Source organism: Neodiprion fabricii, chromosome 2 (genome assembly GCF_021155785.1).
Source record: "Neodiprion fabricii isolate iyNeoFabr1 chromosome 2, iyNeoFabr1.1, whole genome shotgun sequence".
In the NCBI taxonomy this organism is placed as follows: Eukaryota; Metazoa; Arthropoda; class Insecta; order Hymenoptera; family Diprionidae; genus Neodiprion; species Neodiprion fabricii.
This window is the reverse complement of record NC_060240.1, coordinates 2,698,275-2,706,515: the sequence shown is the minus strand read 5'-3', so window position 1 is coordinate 2,706,515 and position 8,241 is coordinate 2,698,275.

Genomic DNA, 8,241 nt, shown 5'->3' with positions numbered 1-8,241 from the left:
TGATTCTGCACAATAAAACTATTATAATAAATACATTATAATGACTGTATAATATAAATAAAGTTTACTACTCTACGTGACACGATATAACTATTATTATTATTGCTATTATTATTATAAAATCGGAGCTAATTGTCAAGTAATATTATGAGTTGAATATTGTTGAAAATTTGAGTCGTTCGATATGAATAAAAGAAAAATCATATCATAATAAAAAAAAATCCTGTATACTTGTGTACGCGTGTAATATGTTTCGCACAATATACCTACTTAAAAAATCTCGAACGTTTTTAAACAACACAAATATATATATATATATATATTATATTTATTTAATTTTAAAAATAAAATTTATTACATTTATCGTTTAATCGTGCAGACTAGTTTTGTACAACGACGAGATGAAACATTATACATACGCCTCCATGTCTCGGGCGTTTTTTGGGGGTGGAGAAGAATTTTTATTTATTTTATTTCTTCTTCCTCCTTCTTCTTTTCATTCGCAAAGCGTCAAAGTTTACTCGCGTCTGAGGTTGAAAAAAATCTATACACATGTGTATTATAAATAGGCAAACTGCAAAAAACGCTCTCTTCGAAGTTTTAATATCTTAAACTTGCGTCGACGATAAATAACCGATGTTAAGAAATTTTTCACCCCGATTTAAAATTCTAAACCAAAACCGATCAACGATCAGCGATCAACGTGAACGTAATTGTTTGTTTTATACACCTGTACAACGCGAAAGTTCGAACCGCCTGTTATACACAAACTGGTCGAACAAAATTGAGCATAAATTTTGTAAACACACACGCGCATTATACACCGCAGTATAATCGGACGGGGTAATTTTGTTTGTCGTCAAACCGCATTATACGCCTGTGCAATATAATTCAATCCATAACCGCGATATGCTGCGTGACAATATTAGCACAAGTCTCATCGTTGATCGCTACTGAGTTTCCTACAATTTGCAAATTTCTACAGTTACACGCTACGACCTATAATATTGTTACTGCAGGCCCATCAACCTCCGGGGTACGTATTAAATTACGCTCGCGAATTTATATACACGGATCTGTTGAACGAGATAACGGCGATTCTTATATATGTATAATTGTATACATATATAATATACATGTATATATATATATATATATATATGTGTGTGTATAGCAGACGCCACGATGCAGGCTAATCGACCTTATGGGAAATAAGCAGTTTGTCAAATAATCCTGCCTGCATCGCAAAGTGCTCGAAGCACGCGATTTTCCTAAACGTATACATATGTATACATATATAATCTATGACTGAGCCGAGAATGCGCAGTAATTTAATAACACTACGTACACAATAAATACATTATACTGTAAATAAATAACCACCTTGCGTAATGTGTAATTAAGGGGGAATAAAGCTTGGACGGTCTAAAATCATACCTATTTTTTTTTTTTTTTTTTTTTTTTCAACGATAATGAAAATACTTGGAGGAATTTCAGTTTGAGGGCTTCGTTACTTATAGTTTGGAAAAGATTTTAGAATTTTTTCATTGATGTTTATAAAAAATTTACGGCGTGGCAAATATAAGTAGCGAATGACTTCGAAATCGAGAGCTTTTGCGGTAGCGGATCTCCTGACGTCAATTGTTCAATTTGTAACGGAGAGAAAACATTTTTTTGATTCAAAAACACCTTTTCGGTTTCAAGCTCGTGGCCCAAATGTTGAAAAAAAAAATTTCACATGTATACGATTATGGACAAAAAATGTTGGGATTGAAATTCATAAATTTGGCCACGAGCTCGAGTCAGTAAACAAATTTTAAAGATTGTGTAAAAATTTCAAGTCGATGAGATAAAAGTTGACCGAGGAATCTTCGCCACCGGATTAAAAACGTGATTATTCGTTGCTTATACCAGCCATGCGGACATTTTGTTAATGATTTGAATGAAAAAATTCTGAAATATTCTTGAAACTATAAGTAACAAAGCCCTCAAACTCAAATTTCGCTATGTGTTAAAAAAAAAAAGATCTCCTTAAATTAGGTGCGATTTTAAACCGTCCAAGCTGCCTCCCCTCCCCCTTAACGTAAGTTATACGTTTTACGTTCGTCGTGACAACAATGACGAATAATAAATAACACACCAATCGTCACGAACTAAATCTACTAAAAAAACAATCGACTGTTATTTCACACTCGCACACAAACACACACTCAATTGTAACATACAGTATAAATGTTCGCTGAACGTTTGTAAATAACGATTTTTGTTTGCGAAAATAAACATATATCCAAAGCATTGAACACGATGGTCGGGGATGCAGCGATCACTCTTGGAACCCGAATTGGAAACCGCCGCCGAGCTTATCCGGCAAAGAAGCAGCAGCCACCTTCGTAAGGAGAGAAGGGTAAGTCACAGGCTAACGAGAGATGCTCGACCTTTCGAAACCCGGACCCACCCTCAGGCCTCGACAAGGGGATCTCGACATCCAGCTTTGAACCGGCACCGAATATTGTCTAATTAATACCTGCGGAGATTCCCATGAAACGGTATGGAAAACCGCAAATACGCGGCAATGTATGCCGAACGCCCTGGGGAAATTTTACCTGCGTATATGTGCCAGGGTGTTTCGAATTGAAATAGAAAAAAAAGCAAAGTACATATCCATTTTCCCACCTATACCGGGGCAATCTCTTGAAACTTGAAAATCAACCGCGCATGCGCGAGTTTTATCGGCTCTTCGTGCAGGCTGACCATCCCGAGTTTTCAGCTGTCAAAACGATTCTGACGGTGACGTAGTTGATACGAATTTTCGAGGTTAGAAACTCAAATAATCAAGGCAGCGACTCGGAAAGGTTTCGGAAGCATTTGTCATTGGGTCGGAGAGTCGATTCTTCAAAGAACGGTCGGAATTTAACGCTTAATGCTTAGGTTGGCTCACCTGCATCGCGGACAAGAACATCGCTGCGGGAAGATTTGGCCGACCAATGAGATTGAATTATTTGGCGCATGCGCGGTTGATTTTCAAGTTTCAAGAGATTGTCACGGTATAATTGCTATTCCTTCAATGCCGTGATACGTCTACCAATTCCGAGTTTAGACAGCGTTAGTTGAACAAGTCTTGTCCCAGATTTATGACGAATGTCAATCTGCTGGCTAGGCAAAAGCTTGCGTAGTGGTCGACCCTATTCACTACGAATAGTTTGTACGGTAAGACTTTATTTTCTGTTTAAAATCATAGTTGAAACCGATAGAAGTGGAGAAAATTTTCAAACATCTATTTTCAGTATTGTTCAAAAAAGGCGGGGGTAAAAAACTATAAAGATACAAAAGTGTGTTTTACAGAATTTTTAAAGCTTATAAGTCGAAATACAGAAAAACGAAATTGCTACTTACGTTAGTTAGAACCTAAAAAGCGCTACTTTTTCTCACTTCCTTACCAACAGAGCGAGCAAGTTTTTCAAACTTCAGCTGCTTTCTGTATAAAGCATCATCTCATTAGGGGTAAACTGTTGAACGCCAAACGAAAAATTCCTTTCATTACGATCTCGAAGAATATGCTTGTTCCTGGTCTAAAAAAGCTTTGAAAATACTGGACGTTGTAGCTCAAGTATAAGGCCAAGTCGTCTAGATTTTTGTGATAGCAAAAAAATTGCAAAGACGTCTTTCACACCCACATATTTAATTATTGTTTTGTTTGTTCTGGATTCATCGTAGTAAATAAATTAAATTGATTATTGCTGTTCTTTTGAACACAGAACGAGTTCAACTTTTACTTACGACAATCGGGATACGGCTTCAGGTGATTTTTTTACAGCAATAAAAACGTTCGAAACGACCAACCCCTTCAGTCATACAAATTTTCATGTCCAAGCCTTACCACAATTTAGTTACAACTTTTTCGACAAATTTCGACCAGAATCATTAAATTTCGATAGTTTTGTTCGATTTTGCATCCACTATATTGGATTTAAAAATGATAAACCTCCAGTTTTAGATTCTTAATCAGCATTCCCAAAAACCCTCGGTAACAAAATTCAGGCCAAAACATCGCGTTCAAAAATGTTTCACCGAAAGGGTTAAACTCTGACTTTTTTTTTAACCAATTATAAGGTTTTAGGTTTAGTAGGATGATGTTTCACTAATGAATTCACCTCCGTTGGTGGAAACGTGACGTAATTGCCGGAGATTTTTTAAACATTGATTTGCCTATTTCTACTTCTTCGTTATTCAGACTTCGTAGATCCCTTTGATCCTTAGCAGGTTCTAAAGCGGCTGAGTTAAAAGCGAGGATAATCCAATCAGACGGTTGTCAAGTCCATTAGAGTCAACATCCAGAGACACACCTGGATCACTGCACGCGGACAATAATTTCGGGCAGAAGGAAACCTCGCTGCACGGAGTCTTTCGCAAGCCCAACACGTGTCCACGTCACCCGTAACTTCCGGTAAAATTATTGGACGTTTGTTCGCCGGGGGAGGATCGTAATGGATCAAGATGTCACCCCGACGGCAACGCCTTCAGCCCCTCGACGTCAGAAACGCCGGCTGACGTCACCCTCGCCTAATCAAGGTCCAAAGCTCCGAAGCCTCGCTACCTGCAAGCTCACCGAATACGGCTGAAAATATACGGCGAGGAAATTATTGCGCTGGGTGTTGCACAGCCCGGATAAGACGGTCGGAAAAATAACACGCCTTCGGTGTAAAGGGGTGATGGACAGAAAACTTAGAAAACAGTCCGAACCATCTTTTCTAACCCCAAGCTTCGTTCCAATTTCAAATTTGGCCCTGCAGTTTTCTCACCGCAATTGGTTCTCCGTCGAATTGGATCGATTTACAGTATGTCATAGTAGTACTATAACGTACTGAAAATCCAACCAATTTCCATAAGGATTCTGCGGGATCCTTTCCCACCGTTCGTCAAAGGGACCTGATTATGCAGCCGGATGTGCGAAGCGCGATTATACTTTTCGTGGGTGAAAAATATGGTGGAGGTGTATAATCACATTGGTACGGTATCGAGAGGGTGGCTGACAAATGAACGACGAAGCGAAGTGACGGGTTGAAAAAGCCGGCGTCGATCCTCATCTCCTGTACGTTATATAAGTGACGAGACAACATTTTGACGACCGGTCGACACGGCGATGAAATCTCGTGCGAAAATTTTCAGCGAATTTGCTCAGGGGTGTTGAAACTCGTGTATAATTCAGGATTACGCGAACGATTTGTACCCTTTGAGAAGCTCCCTCGAAAGCTCGATTTTTTTTTTCTTCCTCACAGGTACGTACCTACACGTGGAGAAAAGGCGTAAAGGAGAATCGGCAAATCGTTGTTTCCACTTTCGCGAATCATCCCTCAAGCTTAGGCGAAAATCTCCGGGCATACATGTGCGTGACTGCGGCTTAGACACGCCCCGGGTGATCCGGACGGATGATTTTCGTCCTTTGCGTTTGTTTATTTATCTTCGTATCAGCGAGCTTGCGACGTGCCACGTATTCCGGAGGGATACAACGGATATGCCGGGGAAATATCCGAGGGTCGTTGCGGAAGCGCGGGAAAAGCTTGCAAAAATTCAATTCTCCCGTCCCACCGCTGTCACCAATTCCACGCTGCTCTAAGTGCTGCACGCGTCTCGTCTCGCCGCTGCACTCATCGGTATGCAAAAGCACGCCTTCTGCCCGTCGACTCGCTGTCTCGAAAACGAGCCCGGACCGCGTTCCTGGTTTCCATTACACCCCCGTCTTCCCTTCTCCCGGCTGCCAGACGATAACGTATCTGCTTACGGCTAAACAATGTACCGGCCTCCCCCGAAAGGGTGAGATAATCCCGTTGCTCCGCGGTAATAAATTGTCCCCGAATATTTAGCCCCGGGTATTTTGATTAATCTTTAAACTGGGAGACGTCTCGAAGACATTATATGTATATATATATACACCCTGCAGACCTCGCCGCGCTTTTCACGAATAAACGAAGACAAAGTAGTAAGAGCAAAACGATCGTTACTTTGCAGGTACCCGGTCTTACTCAAACAAAACCCCTGCAGTCTCTTCGCTTCGACGATCGGAAGGGACGAATATTAATCATAATTTACCCCCAGGACGATCTAGTCACGTCATCCTCACCCTCTTTGATAAATATTAAGCAGGCTGGTTGGCTGAAAATCGATGCGGTTTGATCATTTCATCTATCTGGTCTTGGTGATGGTCTTACATGCTTTGGTATGTTTATCAAGATATCGTATTTTCGAGTTGTGCAATCGATTGATTTGTTAACACTGTAAAAGATTGATGGTGTTAAGGGGGAGGGGTACAGGTTGGACGGTCTAAAACCATACCTGTTTTTAGGAGTTTCTTTTTTTTGTTTAAATGAAAACACTTGGAGCAATTTCAGTTTGAGGGATTTATTGCTTAGAGTTTTAAGAACGGGTTAGAATTTTTTCATTGATATTAATAACAAAATCGTGGAATGGCACACGTAAGTATCAAACGACTCTTCACATCACTTGTCCAACTTGTGACATATGGAAAACATTTTTTTGAGTTAAAAATACCTTTTCAGGTTAAAGCTCGTAGCCGAAATGTTGAAAGAAATTTTTTTTTTTCAAATAATGTACGATTACAAACGAAAAATTTAATCTTTCTACCACAAGTTTGTTATAAATATTTGTATAAAAAAATTTTGGGTTTGAAATTAAAAAACTCAGCCTCTAGTTTGAATCGATAGACAAGGTTTAAAGATTTTGTCAAAATTTCAAGTCGATTGGATAAAAATTGACCGAGGCATCTGCACCACCGGATTGAAAACGTAGTCGTTCGCTACTTTTGCATGCCATGCCGCCATTTTGTTATCAATTTCAATGAAAAAATTCTAAAATGTTCGCGAAACTATAAATAACAAAGCCCTCGAACTCAAATTTCTCTAAGTGTTGTCATTTTCTTAAAAAAAAATTAAAAAGAACATCCTAAAAATAGTAAATTTAACAATAGTAGCCAGTGCAGACACTATAAAACAATATTTGTGGTCAATTCAGAACTTGAACGTTACATAATAACAGATTGGCATCAAAAAATATTCCATAGAAGTCTACACCGAATTTTTGAATTTTTTTTTTTTTCTTTTTTTACAACGTAGACAAATAAATCGTAGCTATTATGGACTCCCTTTCTTCAAGTGCCTTTGAAACACAACTGCAGATTAAATTTCACTCGAGGAAATATTGTTGAAACAAGTATCCGACGTTGTGTTCCGAGTGCAAGTTAGACCGATCCTGGAATAGGAATTCTCGTGAAAATTAGTAACTGGCGTATGTTTGCTAAAAGCCAACAACAGCCGCTCGGCTAAATTTCAATGAACATAAACTTTTACCACCACCACAACCACCAGCACACACCGCTTCGTGTAAATTTTCTTATTCTACGGCTCTGCGGTTTGTAGGCGTGGGTAATTACTGCAGTAAACCTTTTGTTAAACGAACAACAGGCTGGCGTGCCCTCATCCCCTCTCGAAATGATTAAGGCGGAAACACGTCGGGTGAAAATTATAAGAAGAAGAAGAAGAAGAAGAATAAGAAGAAGGAGCTGGATATACAACAAGTGTGCAAACCGACGGTTTTCCACTTAATTTTTTACAATTACTAATAACGCCAATAACGAGAACAATCTCAAATCTATCGCTGGATCAAACGAAAACGGGTTTCGAGAAAGGTTTGTAAAAACCGTCTCGTTATAGGTACGAAGCTTCGCCTTTACTCGCTGCAAAAACTGTTATTCGTTAACTTTTTCCTCTAACTCAAAGCTGGAAAATTTCGCGGTACGAAGCCAGCTTAAACTCGTGTATCGGTAGACTGTTTATTTCAAATCATTTTTTTTTTTTTTTGTTGCACTGTCTTACGGTTGCTTAAATAAAGTTGGATCGTTTGCGAAATTTAAACAATTTTTCAACACTCTTCAACTGGCAGACGATGACTGGCGCAAAATCGTCTCAACGGTTGAGCGAAAAAATACGGTGGTAAAAAGTGCCGTTAGAGTGTTTGAATTTACCGCGCGCCTTATGCGGTGGGATGATTTAAAATTCAGATTCAAATTGTCGGAAGGTAGGTTGGTACGACAGAACAGTCATTCGTTATAATTATGCAAAATAAAAGAGCGAGTGGTCAGGACTGATTAAGATTCACCGTCAAGTCGAACGATTTACATGTTTAAAAAAAATAATTTATTTATTCTTATTCAGGCAATTTATTATTGTA